Here is a 14,736-nt window from a genome sequence, read left to right on the forward strand (position 1 = left end):
TGCTACATGTCTGAAAGGAGTTCTAGTAGGGGTGAGTAGTGGGAAGAGGGGAAGAGGGAAGGCAGTGGCTTTCACTATGCCTGGGGAGGCCTGCTAATATCAACAATAGGCCGGTGCCGTGGCTCAACAGGCTAATCCTCCACCTAGCGGCGCCAGCACACCAGATTCTGTCCCGGTTGCCCCTCTTCCAGGCCAGCTCTCTGCTGTGGCCCAGAGTGCAGTGGAGGATGGCCCAAGTCCTTGGGCCCTGCACTCCATGGGAGACCAGGAAAAAGCACCTGGTTCCTGCCTTCGGATCAGCGCGATGCGCTGGCCGCAGTGCGCCGGTCACGGCAGCCATTGGAGGGTGAACCAATGGCAAAAAGGAAGACCTTTCTCTCTGTCTCTCTCTCTCACTGTCCACTCTGCCTGTCAAAATAAATAAATAAATAAATAAATAAACAAACAAACAAACACTTTGTTGCTGCACATCAGCATCTCCCAGGGTCTGGTCGTGTTGCCAGGTGCTGATGTGGTCGAGGTCCACGACACAGTTTTACCAAACCAGGACTGATTGTGGCCCCCACGTGGAAGAGACAAAGAACCCCTCTTGAACTGCTGCTGCCTGCAAGGCGTGGGAGGCGCTTCCACCTACAGCGTTCACTTGAGCCCTCCGCGGCCGCCATGGGTGGGGACTGGTGCTGTCCACATTCCACATGGGGCAGCTGACGCTGGAAGAGCCTGAGAGACCTGCTCAGGGCCTCCCACCTGACAGGTGGAGGAACCAGGCTCTGAACCTCAGGCTGGCAGACCGCACGGCAGTATGCTCATTGCAGCGAGAGCTGGTATCTGGGCCTTGTCCTCGCACAATTGTCACTCATCCCTCGTGTCCCTGAGCTGCTTGTCTGCCTTCCTGGCCAGACCCTCTGCTCCAGGAGGGTCAGAGCCATGCCTGCGTTGCTCATACTGTGTGGCCTGCATCAGCACAGGATGGAAACCCACTTCCAGTCACTGAAGGAGGTGTCTGGCTTCTGTTGTTGAAGGACTGGTTTATTTACTTGAAAGACAGAGTTACAGAGAGGGAGAGACAGAAAGATAGAGATCTTCCATCCACTGATTCACTCTCCAAATGGCCACAATGGCCAGAGCTGGGCCAGACTGAAGCCAGGAACCAGGAGCTTCATTCAGGTCTCCCATTTGGGTGCAGGGGCCTAAATACTTGGGCCCTCTTCTGCCCTCTTGGGTTCCTGCCACCCACATGGGAGACCTGGATGGGGTACTTGGCTCCTGGTTTCTGCCCAGCTCAATCTCATGTAGGCACTGGGTGGAGTAAACCAGCAAAATATTTCGCTCCATCTTTCTGTGTCACTGTCTTTCAAATAAATAAATAAAACTTCTATTTATCTAGGAAGTGAACCAGTACTTGGAAAATCTCTCTGTCTCTCTGCCTTTCAAATAAATAAAGTTGCAAAAGGCTGTTGGAAAAGACATTCAGAAAGGTGCCCAGCACACAATAGTGCTTATTAAATACTGACTTGATTATGAAAAACAATGATATTTTGTTATGATGTCATCCATGTGAAGATTTTTTAAAAATATTTATTTTATTTATTTGAAAGACAGAGTTACAGAGAGAAGTAGAGCCAGAGAGAGGGCGAGGTCTTCATCCCCTGGTTCACTCTCCAGATGGCTGCAACAGCCAGGCTGCACTGACCAAAGCCAGGAGCCAGGACCTTCCCCCAGGTCTCCCATGCGGGTGCAGGGGCCCAGGGACTTGGGCCATCTTCTACTGCTTTCCCAGGCCATAGCAGAGAGCTGGATTGGAAGTGGAGCAGCCGGGACTCGAACCAGTGCCCATATGGGATGCTGGCACTGCAGGCAGCGGCTTTACCTGCTGCGCCAGCCCCCTATGTGAAAGTTGTCAGCGCCACAGTGGAGTCCCTTGTGTCAAACCCTGGCAAAATGGAGCCAGGGATGACCAGGAAGGCAGAGTGCTCATGTTTATTTGCCTGATAAGAGGAACTGTCAGAAGACTGCCAAAACCACAGCCCTGCACACACAAACTCCTATGAGCGCACCAGCCCGGTGATTGCCCGATGAGTCTCGGCCGGCCACCACCCTTGCTGTGGATCCTTGCTGCCAGGGATCATTGCTTCAGAACAGGTTGTGGAACACCCCATGCTTTACCTTCAAAACCCCCTGGTCCCCCGAACACACCCATGGTTCACTGTTCACTACGGCCCCTGTGATCCGCATTGAAGTGCCTGCTCCTTCCTGAACAAATTCGTGCTTTCCTTAAAGAGCCTTCCTCTCCATTATTATTTATGCTGGCATTCACAACAGAGGTCAGGAAAAATGGGCTGATGGCCTATTAAGTGGGAACAAGGTAACAGCATGGGGGATTTAGCAAGACTTCTCAGAGGAGGTGGGAATTGAACTGGACAACTGGGCACTCAAAGAGTAGATGTGAGGAAACACAGTGAGGACCGAGATGGAACTTAGAGGGCCGGAGAATGAGATTTGGGAGAGAGAGCAGCAAGCATAGTCCAGCAGGGAGTGGCCGAAGTGGAGGGTGTGGGGGCTTGTTGGTAGGAGGCAGGCCTGGAAAATTAGATTGGAACCAAGCCGTGGTGAGTCTACAGGCAGTGAGGAATGATGAAATGTGGAAATGAAATAGGAAATACTCAGAAGTAGCAGATCCTGGTTCAGGAAGATAATGCTAATGGTCACAGGAGGAGACCTTAATATCCGGGGGTCTAGCTGTCAGGCTTGCAAACTCAGCTGCCTACCGAGGCCTGGCAAGGAGCTCAACCAGTGAAGACGGCCGGAGGAAAGAAGCTGCAGGTGTCTGGCCCACCGAACCCCAAACTCCTCACGGTGGGCACCGCTGCTCAGTTCAGACACTGCTGCCGTGTAGACTGGGAGGGTCCATTAAACCAGATTTTCCCAATTTTGCTTTCTCTTTTAACAGTAAGGCCTATTGTATATTATTTAGGAAGTGACACTATCTCAGCTTTCCCCCCAACGTCTTAAAATTTAAAGGTTCCCCCTAGTAATGACATTATTATTCCTTTTCTCCTTAGAAGGTTTTGAGTTTAAAAAACACAGTTATCACCTAGAGTCATTTCCTTCAAGGTAAAGTCACTTTTCCCAATGTATTTCCCGTTCTTTCACATTCATATTCCTGCTTTTTTTTTTCTATGAATGCGGCAATTTTCTAATGTTTCTTGTTGGCAGCAGCCACCTGTCCAGAGTCTGTCCAGATCTCTTTGTGCCTGAGGTGTCAGTTTGTGGCTCCTGGTCCTGGTCCATCTTCGGCCCCTCCAGGGCTTGCAGGATGCGGCAGATCATGCTGTTGGAGCCGCAGCTGAAGTAGCTGGGCATGACACCATTCCTCTGTTGTCCCGGTAGAGCATGATCATGGAGCCAACCCCAGGTACAGGTGCCACGCTGCGGAAGCAGCTTGTGTGTGGAACCAGTTCTCACTGAGGCAGGCGCACTCCTTATGCTGGGCCAGCTTGGCCCTGTCCACCCTTTCAGGGACATTTTGAGGAAGGCTGCCAGAGCTCTGAGGAACTCCTGCCGGTTTACGTCTTATGGTAACTACAGGCATCCCGTGGCCTCCGGGCTGCCACCCAGCGGAAAGGGCTCTTTTTCTCTCTAAGATTTATTTATGGCCAGCGCTGCGGCTCACTAGGCTAATCCTCCACCTTGCGGCGCCGGCACACCGGGTTCTAGTCCCATTTGGGGTGCCGGATTCTGTCCTGGTTGCCCCTCTTCCAGGCCAGCTCTCTACTAGGGCCTGGGAGTGCAGTGGAGGATGGCCCGAGTACTTGGGCCCTGCACCCCATGGGAGACCAGGAGAAGTACCTGGCTTCCGGCCACGGCAGCCATTGGAGGGTGAACCAAGGGCAAAAAGAAGACCTTTCTCTCTGTCTCTCTCTCACTGTCCACTCTGTCAAAAAAAAAAAAAAAGATTTATTTATTTATTTATTTGAAAGAATTAGAGAGAGAGAAGAAGACAATACACACACACACAGAGATATTTTCATCTACTGGTTCTCTCTGCAAAAATGGCCTGGGAAAGCAAAGGAAGATGGCCCAAATGCTTGGGCCCCTGCACCTGTGTGGGAGACCTGGAAGAAGCTCCTGGCTCCTGGCTTCAGATTGGCCCAGCTCCAACCATTTCACCAACTGGGGAGTGAACCAGCGGATGGAAGAACTCTCTCTCTCTCTCTCTCTGCCTCTGTGTAACTCTGCCTTTCAAATAAATAAATAAATCTTAAAGAAAAAAAAAGTTGCACCGTTCCTCATCCTATCCTTCTGACCCTGCAGTTGTAGAAACAGGTCCATCATGATGCAGACATTTATATCCGTGACTCTCAAGACCTTCTTCGGCTGCTGCCGTGGCTCAATAGGCTAATCCTCTGCCTTGCGGCGCCGGCACACCAGGTTCTAGTCCCAGTCAGGGCGCCGGATTCTGTCTTGGTTGCCCCCCTTCCAGGCCAGCTCTCTGCTGTGGCCCAGGAGTGCAGTGGAGGATGGCCCAAGTGCTTGGGCCCTGCACCCCATGGGAGACCAGGAGAAGCACCTGGCTCCTGCCTTCAGATCAGTGCGGTGCGCTGGCCACAGCGCCCCGGCCGTGGAGGCCATTGGAGGGTGAACCAATGGCAAAAAGGAAGACCTTTCTCTCTGTCTCTCTCACTGTGCACTCTGCCTGTCAAAAAAAAAAAAAAAAAAAAAAAAAAAAAAAAAAAAAAGACCTTCTTTGTCGAAATCTTCACAAACATCCGTTTCTTTCAAAGATTTCTGAAGGTGTTTTTCATACTTCAGCTTTTCTTTATGCCTTTTAATTTATTTGAGAGGCAGAGAGACAAAGATAGAGAGCTCTCACCTAACTGGTCACTCCCAAGATGCCCACAACCACCAGGGCTGGGGTGGGCCAGGCTGAAGTCAGAAGCCCAGAACACAATCCACATCTCCCACACTGACCGCAGGAACACAGCTACCTGAGGCATCACTGCTGCCTCCCAGGACCTTCATTTTTGGAGAGCTAAAGTCAGGAGTGGAGCTGGATGCTGAACTACTCAGGCCTTCTGATGTGGAACAAGGCATCATTAACTGCATCTTAACCGCTAGGCCAAATGCCCAGCCCCACGTTTCAGTTTTTCAATGTGATTCTTTAAATCCTCCTGCACTAACTTTGCTCAAAGACTAAAATCTTCCTCTGAGGATTCTCTGATTCTAAAGATGGGAACCAGGTTCTTTGTCTTTAAATTGATTCTTACCTACTTGTCGTCTTCTCATATTTCTCCTTCCTTTGGTCTTTCTTGTGGTCTTCCTGTCGTCCGCATCTCTTTTTCCCCCTTTACATTTCTTTCTCTGAGTCTTTCAAATTCAGCTTTTAAAGTCCATGTTTTTGCAATTGTTTTCCCTATCTTTTGGGGAAAAGCCAAATGATGGAGATTTTTAGGTGACTAATTTTAAATATAATTCTGAGAGTAGAAATGGCCTTCGGGCCACCCATGTGGGGTCTCAGAAAAGAGTAAGCTAGCTAGTGAGCCTTTGGCCTGGCTGATAAAACCCCCACATCCCAATCAGTGAGCCTGGGTTTGATTCCCTGCTCCTGATTCCAGCTTCCTGTCAATGCAGACCCTGGGAGGCAGCAAGTGATGGCTCAAGTTGTTGGGTCCCTGTCACCCATGTGAGAGACCTGTATTGAGTGTCCAGCTCTTGGCTTCAGCCCTGGGTCAGCCCTGGCTCTTATAGGTACTTGGGGAGTGAACCAGCAGATGAGAGCTCTGTGTGTGCACGCACACGTGTGTGCACCTCTTAAATAAAGTTTTAATGTAAAAAAATTAAAAAGAGGACTGGTGTCATGACGTAGAGGATTAAGCCACTGGCAGAGACATTGGCATCCCATAGGAACAACAGTTCACGTCCCAGATGCTCTACTTCTGATCCAGCTCCCTGCTAGTACACCTGGGAAAAGCAGCGGAAAATGACCCAAGTAGTTGAGTCCCTTCTACCCGTGTGGGAGACCTGGATGAAACTCTTGGCTTTAGCCTGGCCCAGTCCTGGCTGATGTGGCCATCTGGGGGAGTGAACCAGTGGAGGGAAGATCTCTCTCTCTCTCTATCTTCCCCTCTATCTGGCTCTCCCCCTTTATTAGTAACTCTTTCAAATAAATAAATAAATAAATAAATCTCAGGCCAGCGCTGTGGCTCACTTGGTTAATCCTACATCTGCGGCGCCGGCATCCCATATAGGCACCGGGTTCTAGTCCCGGTTGCTCCTCTTCCAGTCCAGTTCTCTACTGTGGCCCGGGAAGGCAGTGGAGGATGGCCCAAGTGCTTGGGCTCCTGCACCTGTCTGGGAGACCAGGAGGAAGCACCTGGCTCCTGGCTTCGGATCGGCACAGCGCCGGCCATAGCGGCCATTTGGGGGGTGAACAAATGGAAGGAAGACCTTTCTTTCTCTCTGTCTCTCTCTCTCCCTCCCTCCCTCTGCTTTTCCCTTTCTATAACTCTGCCTTTCAAATAAATAAATAAACTTTTTTTAAAAAAAAAGGCCTGATGTTTCCATTCTGTATGATTTATAGGAAGCTGATGCCCCAGGCAGCATCATGTAACAGAACAAGAATAGCTGTTAGAACAGATGGAACCAGTTCAAACCCAGCTCTGCCCCTTACCGTCTGTATGACCTTGAGCGTGGTACTTAAACCCTCTGAGCCTCGTTTCCTCATCCGCTGTATGGGAGTCACACTAATACACATCTCCTGGGGTTGTTTATGAAGATTACTTGGGATCATGCATGTAGCAGGCCAGTACAGAGTTGTGTGCAGAGTGCGAGCCCAAGGGTTTGTGGTTGGCATTGATCGGCAACGTCTCTTCCTTCTTGCAGCCAGTGAGTCTCTGGCTTTCCTGTGGCAGCCTCTACTCTCCCCCATGCCCTTATCCAGGAAGATCATGTGATCCAGGCCCGGCCAGTGAGAACACTGCATTCCTCCTGTGCTAGGGTCAGGTCCAGGGACCTACTCAGACAGTCTGAGGATGAAGTCAGTACGGACTAAGCTGGGTTAAGCGATGAAAGAGAATTCCAATCCTTCTGGAAGATTTTACTTTCTGCATCAGGCTACACCTGAAACCAACTGCACTTGGACTTTTCAATGAATGCCCCTTTAGGTCATGCCATTTTGGCATGTGTCACCAAGAACCCTAACTGATTTTATAACTATAACGTCTGTTAAGGTGACTTTTAAATTTAGAGTCCATATGGAAAGACTTTGCACAATACGTGGCCAACAGCCTCAGGGAAGACTGTCTAATCATGATTCCCTGAAATGAGGTCCTGCTCTTAAAACTCTCTGACATGGGAAGAATCTGTAAAAGGCCCAAGATACCCCATAAAGCCATCCCGCAGTGGGACCTACCCGTCATAACTCAGCATCTACACACATTAAAATGCACAAACCCTGTTTGAGAGTGAGGTGACACGCAGTGGGGTGCTGTCTTCTGTAACTTCAAATGTTCGTGTGTGGTTACTAGAGGAGAATCTCAAGTTGAACATAGGCCAAGCAAGAAGAAAGTGAGTAAGACCTACAGAAGCCTGAATATGCAGACAGAAAACCTTCACCTTCACCTTGATCCCAGGGATGTGATATCAAGGTCTTGGCCAACTCTGCTCTCACATCCTGGGGAGGTAAGGAACGTGGTTCCGGCTGGTACCTAAAAGATAGAGATTTTAGCAGTGCCTTCAAAACTCGGCAGCTCTCTGATCTGGAAAAACACCAGCTGCTTCTCTGATCCTTGTTTTCCTCATCAGTAAAGCAAGGATGATTATAAGTAGGCTAGGACAATTTAATAAAACAGTACAGCCAAGGCATTTAGCACAGTGTCGGAAACATGGAGTGTGCGTTCTTAGCAAATATTCCTTTTTCCCCTTGGTTCTCAAGTTGCTCATCTTTACAGCAAAGGAGAAGAGGCTAAAATCTAATTACTGGATAACCCAGGTGGTTCTTTCCAGCTTGGATATATTCTGATATCGACTATTTATTGAGCTAAAAGTCATAAAAACCGTGCTGAATTTTGAAAAATAAGCTGTCTTTATTTTCTTAATTTTTATTTACTTATTGTGTGTGTGTGTGTAAGAGAGATAGAGGGAGAGAAATCCCCCTACCTGCTGCTTTACTTCCCAAACGCCTGCAACAGCCAAGGCTGGGCCAGGAGCTGAAAACTTCATCTCAGTAGTTGTCAGGGGCTCAGATACCTGAGCCATCACCCGCTGCCTCCCAGAGTGTGCATTAGCAAGAAGCTGCAATCAAGGGTGGAGCTCAGACTCATACCCAGCATTCCAGTTTCCTTGGCCATGCACCAAGTGCCCAGCCTCACCCTGCAAGTTTATCAGGACACTGCAGAAACACGACCCTTTGTCTAGAACTTTCATTGCTCAGTGTAATTTGCAACTATTGAGTGATCTTGATTGAATTCTTCAGGAGAGTAATACTGCTCCATCCCACAAGAGGCATGGGTAGCACCCCTGTGGTGTGTTAAAATACATCCACAAATTATCTTTTTAAAATGTATTTATTCATTTGAACAGCAGAACAACAGAGGGACACAGACACACAGACAGATCTTGCATCTGCTGATTCTTTCCCTAAATGCCCACAATAGCCAGGGCTGGGCCAGGTCACAGGCAAGGGCCTGGAACTCCACCTGGGTTTCCCACATGGGTGGCAGGGACCTAAGCACTTGGAGCATCATCCGCTGCATCCCAGGGTGTGCATTTGCAGAAAGCTGAATGGGAAGCAGAGGCAGGACCTGAACCCAGATCCTCCAATATAGGCTGCAGACATCTCAAGTGGCAGCTTAACCCACTGCACCACAATGCCTACCCCTCCACAAATTCTTTGACACTAGTGTCTGCAAGTAGGACATCCTATTTCTCTTCTTCTTGTGTGTGGACTGAACTCGGTGACTCTTTCCTAAGACACAGGCAAAGCAGAAATGAACATGTGAAGCTCTGGAGACTAGGACATCAAAGGCATTGCCCTCTCTCCTGCCCACAGCCACTGAATGAGTCGTCTTCCAAGGGAATCCCTCAGCCCTGGTGAAGCCTTCGGATGATCACAGCCCCGGCAACAGGTTGACTCCGCGAGACACCCTGAGCCAAAGCCAGTCAGTCAAGCCCTGCTGAGTTCCTGACCCACAGGAACTGTGAGATAAAAATGGTTGTTCACTGAAGCCACAAAGTTTGGGGGATAATTCATTATGTAACAATGGATAATTTATTAATTCACTGATTAAAAAAAAAAACACATTTTTAGAGGCTGGCACCCCATATTAGAGTAATAGTTTGAGCTCTAGCAGCTCCACTTCCAATTCAGCCCCCTGCTAATGCACCTGGGAAAGTAGTGGCTCAAATAGTGGCTCAAGTACAAGGGCCCAGCCACTTACATGGGAGGCCTGGATGAAGTTCCAGGCTCCTGGCTTCAGCAGAAGCCCCAGCCATTGTGGTCACTTGGGGAGTGAACCAGCAGATGCAGATGGAAGAACTCTCTTTCTGTCTCTGTCACTCTGCCTGTTAAATAAAGTAAAATAAATCTATTTTTAAAAACCATGCTTTTATATTTATTTTCATGCCTTTCTTGACTAAACTGTATAGCTGGCACATAGGGACTCTCTCATCTTCACAGATTTGGCAGCCAGGGAGAGCCTTAGGGATCATCTGAGTCTGGGCCAGACACACTGAGTCAGACTCTCAGCAGTGGGTGTAGCAATAAAAGCAGCTTCCTGGTGTTGGAGAAGTTACACAGCAACCTCAAGCCTCAGTTTCTGCATCTATAAAATGGGGACAATAACACTTGCTTCTTAAGGTTGCTGCAGGTTCAAAGGAAATGATATAAGTAAGTACCCAAGGCAGTGCCTGGTGTACAAATGGCTTCTGGAATGAATGATAGAATCAAGGCTATCATTAACTCCAGGCAGAGCAACGCTGCTTTGGGAATGCATAATACCCCCATCGCAGCCGCCCAAGCTGTCGGTGTGCTACAGCAGCTTTGGCACAATAACAACATGGCTGTTGAATGTGTATGTGCCCTACTGCTCTAAGCACTTAACTAACATTAACTAATTAAATGCTTTAACAGTTCTGTAAGATAAATGCTTTAAAAGAGCCCCATTTTCCAGATGAGGAAGCTGAGGCTCAGAGCAGCTAACCTGCCCGAAGTTACAGATCCCAGGCGACATAGCCACAGTCTAAACGCATTCATTCTGGCTCCGGAGAACCTACTTCATTCATAACAGTAAGCTTTGCCAATGCCTGCTCGCACTAAAATAAAAGATCTCCATGGGGCCTGCGCTGTGGCGCAGTGGGTTAACGGCCTGGCCTGAAGCACCAGCATCCCATATGGGCGCTGGTTCGAGACCCGGCTGCTCCACTTCTGATCCAGCTCTCTGCTATGGCCTGAGAAAGCAGTAGAAGATGGCCCAAGTCTTTGGGTCCCTGCACCTGCATAGGCGACCCAGAAGAAGTTCTTGGCTCCTGGCTTCAGATCTGCACAGCTCTGGCCATTGCGGCCAATTGGGGAGTGAACCATCGGATGGAAGACCTCTCTTTCTCTCTCTCTGCTTTTCCTCTCTGTGTAACTCTGACTTTCAAATAGATAAATAAAATCTTAAAAAAAAAAAAAAAAGATCTCCAGTCTCAAAGGGTTCTCCTTTCTTTTTCTTTTAATTCTTTTTTTTAAAAAAAGTGATTTATTTATTTGAGAGCATTACTGACAGCAAGATGGAGAGAGAGAGAGGTCTTCCATCTGCTGGTTCACTCCCCAAATGGCTGCAACTGCTGGAACTGAGCTGATCTGAAACCAGGATCCAGGAGCTTCATCCGAGTCTCCCACATGGGTGCAGGGGCACTAAGACTTGGGCCATCTTCCACTGCTTTCCCAGGCCATTAGCAGGGAGCTGGATTGGAAGAGGGGCAGCCAGGTATTCAAATCATCACCCGCATAAGATGCTGGCACCACAGGTGAAGGCTTAGCATACTACACCACAGCACCAGTCTTCTTTTAAATTAAAAAGAAAAAACAACTTATTTTTTGAAAGGCATAGAGAGAGGGAGAGGGGTCTTCCATCTGCTGGCTCACTCCCCAATTGCCTGCAACAGCTGGGATTTGTCCAGGCAGAAGTCAGGACCCAAGAACTCAATGTGGGTGTCCCACAGTGGGCTTGAGCCATCACCTGCTACCTCCCAGGATGTGCATTAGCAGGAAGCTGGGCCAGAAGCATAGAAGCACTTGAATGTGCAAGGTGGGCATCCCAAGCAGCGTCTTCACCACCCATTCTCCTTTTCTGATGCGTGTCTGCTACTCTGTCTCAGAGATACAAAGACACTACAAAAAGTACGTGGGGAAAATAGAAGTAAAAACCAAACTTATTTTGGTGAAAAGAGGTGTTTAAATCCGTGCAGTTTTTTTCCATAATATTCATCTCCCCTGAACTGTTTGGTGAGTCCACCTACAGCTAAAGCATGGATGAGGCCCCAGACGAACTGTAGATCCCAGCCGGACTGTTCCTTGTGCTCTCATCAAGATGGAGTTTGGATGAAACAAAGGAAGGCACCAGTGGGCACTGCGCCCGGGACAGAGGACACTGCGGAGGAAAGCTGTAGGGGCAGGGACCTGGGCGCTCCCTGCGAGCAGGTGCGCTGACTTCAGCAGTCAAGCTTTCAAGCAACCCTTGGCTGCAGTAGCCTTGCAGGCCATTGTCCTTCAGGTTCAATGCTTTATGTCCTCACAGAGGCTTTGTCTGCTTAGCTCCCCCCAAATAAATGTCCTATCCCATCCTCTGCTATTGATTACTAGGCATAATAGCCTAATTTTTATTTTATTTTATTCCTAGCAGCACTTACTATAATTCGTCATCACATTATAGTATTTGTTTTTCAGTCAAGGGAGGCAGAAAAAGTCTCTGTCTTCTTTGCTGTTTGAAACTCCAGGCAGCAATGGGAAGCAAGGCCTGTCAGACACTTGCTTCAATTAGCAGGGGTGGAAAATGTTGAGAATCACAAATGGATACACTGGCCTTTCCCTCTCTGGACCCCTTGGACACCGCCCCCTCTTCCTCCTCCCTGCTTCACCCTGACCTGTGCCTGTGAAAGAAATTGCCAAGCTAAGGCAAGAAACACGCCTGCTTGCAGCATCAATCATTGCCCTCAGCAGGTGCTTGCTCGCACCCCAGTCGCCGTCTTTTCCACAAAGCACCTGTGTCTTTTGAGAGGAAGGCCACCCCAGGCAGAAATCCGTACCAAGCAGATGAATAGCTCTGAACCCACTGATGTTTTATGAAAAGGAACAAGCTTTGGAGCCCCAAAGTCATCATTCCTAGAGAGGAACACAGAATGGAATGACGCGATTCGCCCTGCAGGAAGCAATGGATTTTTGTAAGCCTGCTCCAGCATCTTTAACTACTGTGCACGACATCTCTTTAAACCAATCCATGAGATGACACCCACGGTTAGAACAGTCTACTTCACAGTCGCCGTCACAGCTGGAGACAGCTGATGGCAGAGAGAAGGCACCAGGGCCCCATGCTGCCGTCCCAGCTGCAGACAACCCATAGTCCCATTGACCTTGGCAAGAAAAACACTGAAGTGCGGTTGGGGGCAGGGGATCAACTTCCCTGTTGAATGCGTTCTTCCCCTGGCAGAGCCCTGAGAAAGCACAATTGACAATGCAAGAGGACTTCAAAGTGGCAAATGATGAAACCAGGCTCACCTCATCCTCAGAACCGCAGAATCTCCCAGAAAGCAATCCCTAGAAATAAGATGCCACGCATACTCCGAGTCATCAGAAAGCCTCTGGAGCAGGAATTTCCAGCTCGACAGAAACCATCCACTTAGTGTTCAAAGAGAAAAGAAGAGCATTACCTCAATTCCCTACACTTGTGTCCTTGCTGAGCCTTGGCCTTCACTGGCAGCTACATAGTTGCTCTGAAATTTCTACAACGTTTTCTAGCTCTGTGACCCTAGGTGAGTTACCTGACCTCAGAGGCTCTCTAAATCCTTCTGTTGAAACAAAATAATTGTAGTATCTGCCTTATAGGGCTGTGTAAAAATGAAGTAACTTACAACACATGTTGGTACTTGGGGCTCTGTCTGACATACAGGTGATTCTCTGGAAAAGGTGAAAGCCTTTTTTTTCTTTTTCTTTTTCTTTTTTTTTTTTTTTTTTTTTTTTTTTTGCAGCTGGTTTTGTGATTTCAGCAAATATGTTCACAATGAGTCATGCACGACCTCCATCATATTGTGTCCTAAGACCAGTTTGTTTTTCATTTCCATCTTAGAGCAACCTGAAGGGCAGCACTCAGTCTTTCTCTGGGTGTACCCCAGGGTCGGTAAATTGTATGACAAATAAGAGGCATTCAAGAATCCTTTGTGATCTGTAATACAAGTATGCAATTATCCCTTGGTATCCATTTGGGAATTGGTTTCAGGATTTCCCGCAGATACCAAAATCTGTAGATACTTGAATCCCTTCCATTAAAGAGTGTAGTGTTTGTAAATAACCTACACACAGCCTCCCATGCTCTTAAGCCATCTCTAGAAGATGCATAATGATCACACAATGTCGATGCTGCATTCATGGTTGTTATGCTATGTTGTTTAGGGAACAATGACCAGGAAAAAGTCTGCACATGTTCAACACAGACACAAATTTTTCTCCCACATCTTCTACCCTTGGTTTGTTAAATCTGTAATTTGGAACCCATAGCTATAAAAGGCCAACTATTATTATTCTGAGCTTCTAAAATGAATAATACAGTTTTTATCCTTGAAGAACTCACAGTCCAATGAGAGAGAAAGACACTAAGACATTAAACAGCTCATAGGCGAATGAGGAAGAATGACACTAAAGAAAACCCCATCGCATGATCGGATGATCGGTTAGAGTTGTGAAGAGGTGTGAAAACCTCACTCCCAGAGTCTGCTTAGATAGGGGGATGCGGAACGGTGATGTACAAGCCAACCCTGAAGGAGAGAAGGGGGACCTTGAACCACACCGAGATTTAATGGGTGCGGAGGGGTTAGCCCGATGCAGAGGGCAGGGAAGGCAGATGAAGGCACTGGCGCTCTTGTGTGGGGGAGGTGTGAGTCTCCAGGAGACTGCAATTCCTCCTTGGGAGAGGCCAGCAAGCTCTTTTTGTAAAGGGCTAAGAGCTAAACATTTTAGCCTGGTGCCCTCTCGTTCCTCTCACAACTCCTCAGCTCTTGCACTGTAGTGGGGAATCAGCCATAGACAATAGGTAAACGAACGGTGTGGCCAGGTATAGCCCACCGAAGGCCATATTTGGCCTATGGGTCCCCATGTGCCGAGCGGACAAGGCAGCTGCCTTTCTGGTATCCCAAGGAGGCAGTGCACAGGGGTGGGTGTCCACGCTAGGGAGCCCCTCACGTGAGCTGACCTGCTTCTGCGTTGGTTATCAGTTGCTCATTACAAGTGATCTCAAGCCTTAGACGCTTATATCAAAAGTGCGTCTCCCGGTTTCTGGCTCAGGAAGCACCTGACTGTGCTGTTGCAGCTCAGGGTCTCTCACGAGGCTGTAGTCAGGACACCAGCTGAGGCTGCAGGCATTAAAGACTCGACTCAGCTGGGCTGGCGCATATATTCTCAAGGTGGCTCTCTCACGTGGCTGACAAGTTGGTGCTGGCAGTTGGCAGGAGGCCTCAATTCCTACCCCCACGGGCATCTGCACA

The 14,736-nt window shown here is 48.6% G+C and overlaps 1 long non-coding RNA gene and 1 pseudogene across 1 annotated transcript in view; both read right to left on the reverse strand.

Annotated features, from left to right (window-relative positions):
- The window catches only part of LOC149125671 (uncharacterized), a 32,850-nt gene extending 19,714 nt beyond the window's left edge, over nucleotides 1–13,136 (reverse strand). Inside the window, exon 1 of the long non-coding RNA XR_016236746.1 lies at nucleotides 12,758–13,136. This is a non-coding gene — a long non-coding RNA (uncharacterized LOC149125671). The remainder of the gene's footprint in view (nucleotides 1–12,757) is intronic.
- Nucleotides 3,197–3,592, reverse strand: LOC100349928 (small ribosomal subunit protein eS19 pseudogene; annotated as a pseudogene).
- Nucleotides 13,137–14,736: the final 1,600 nt, after the last annotated feature.

This window comes from Oryctolagus cuniculus, chromosome 7 (assembly GCF_051225735.1).
Source record: "Oryctolagus cuniculus isolate XC-2025 breed Fujian yellow rabbit chromosome 7, ASM5122573v1, whole genome shotgun sequence".
NCBI classification, from domain to species: domain Eukaryota; kingdom Metazoa; phylum Chordata; class Mammalia; order Lagomorpha; family Leporidae; genus Oryctolagus; species Oryctolagus cuniculus.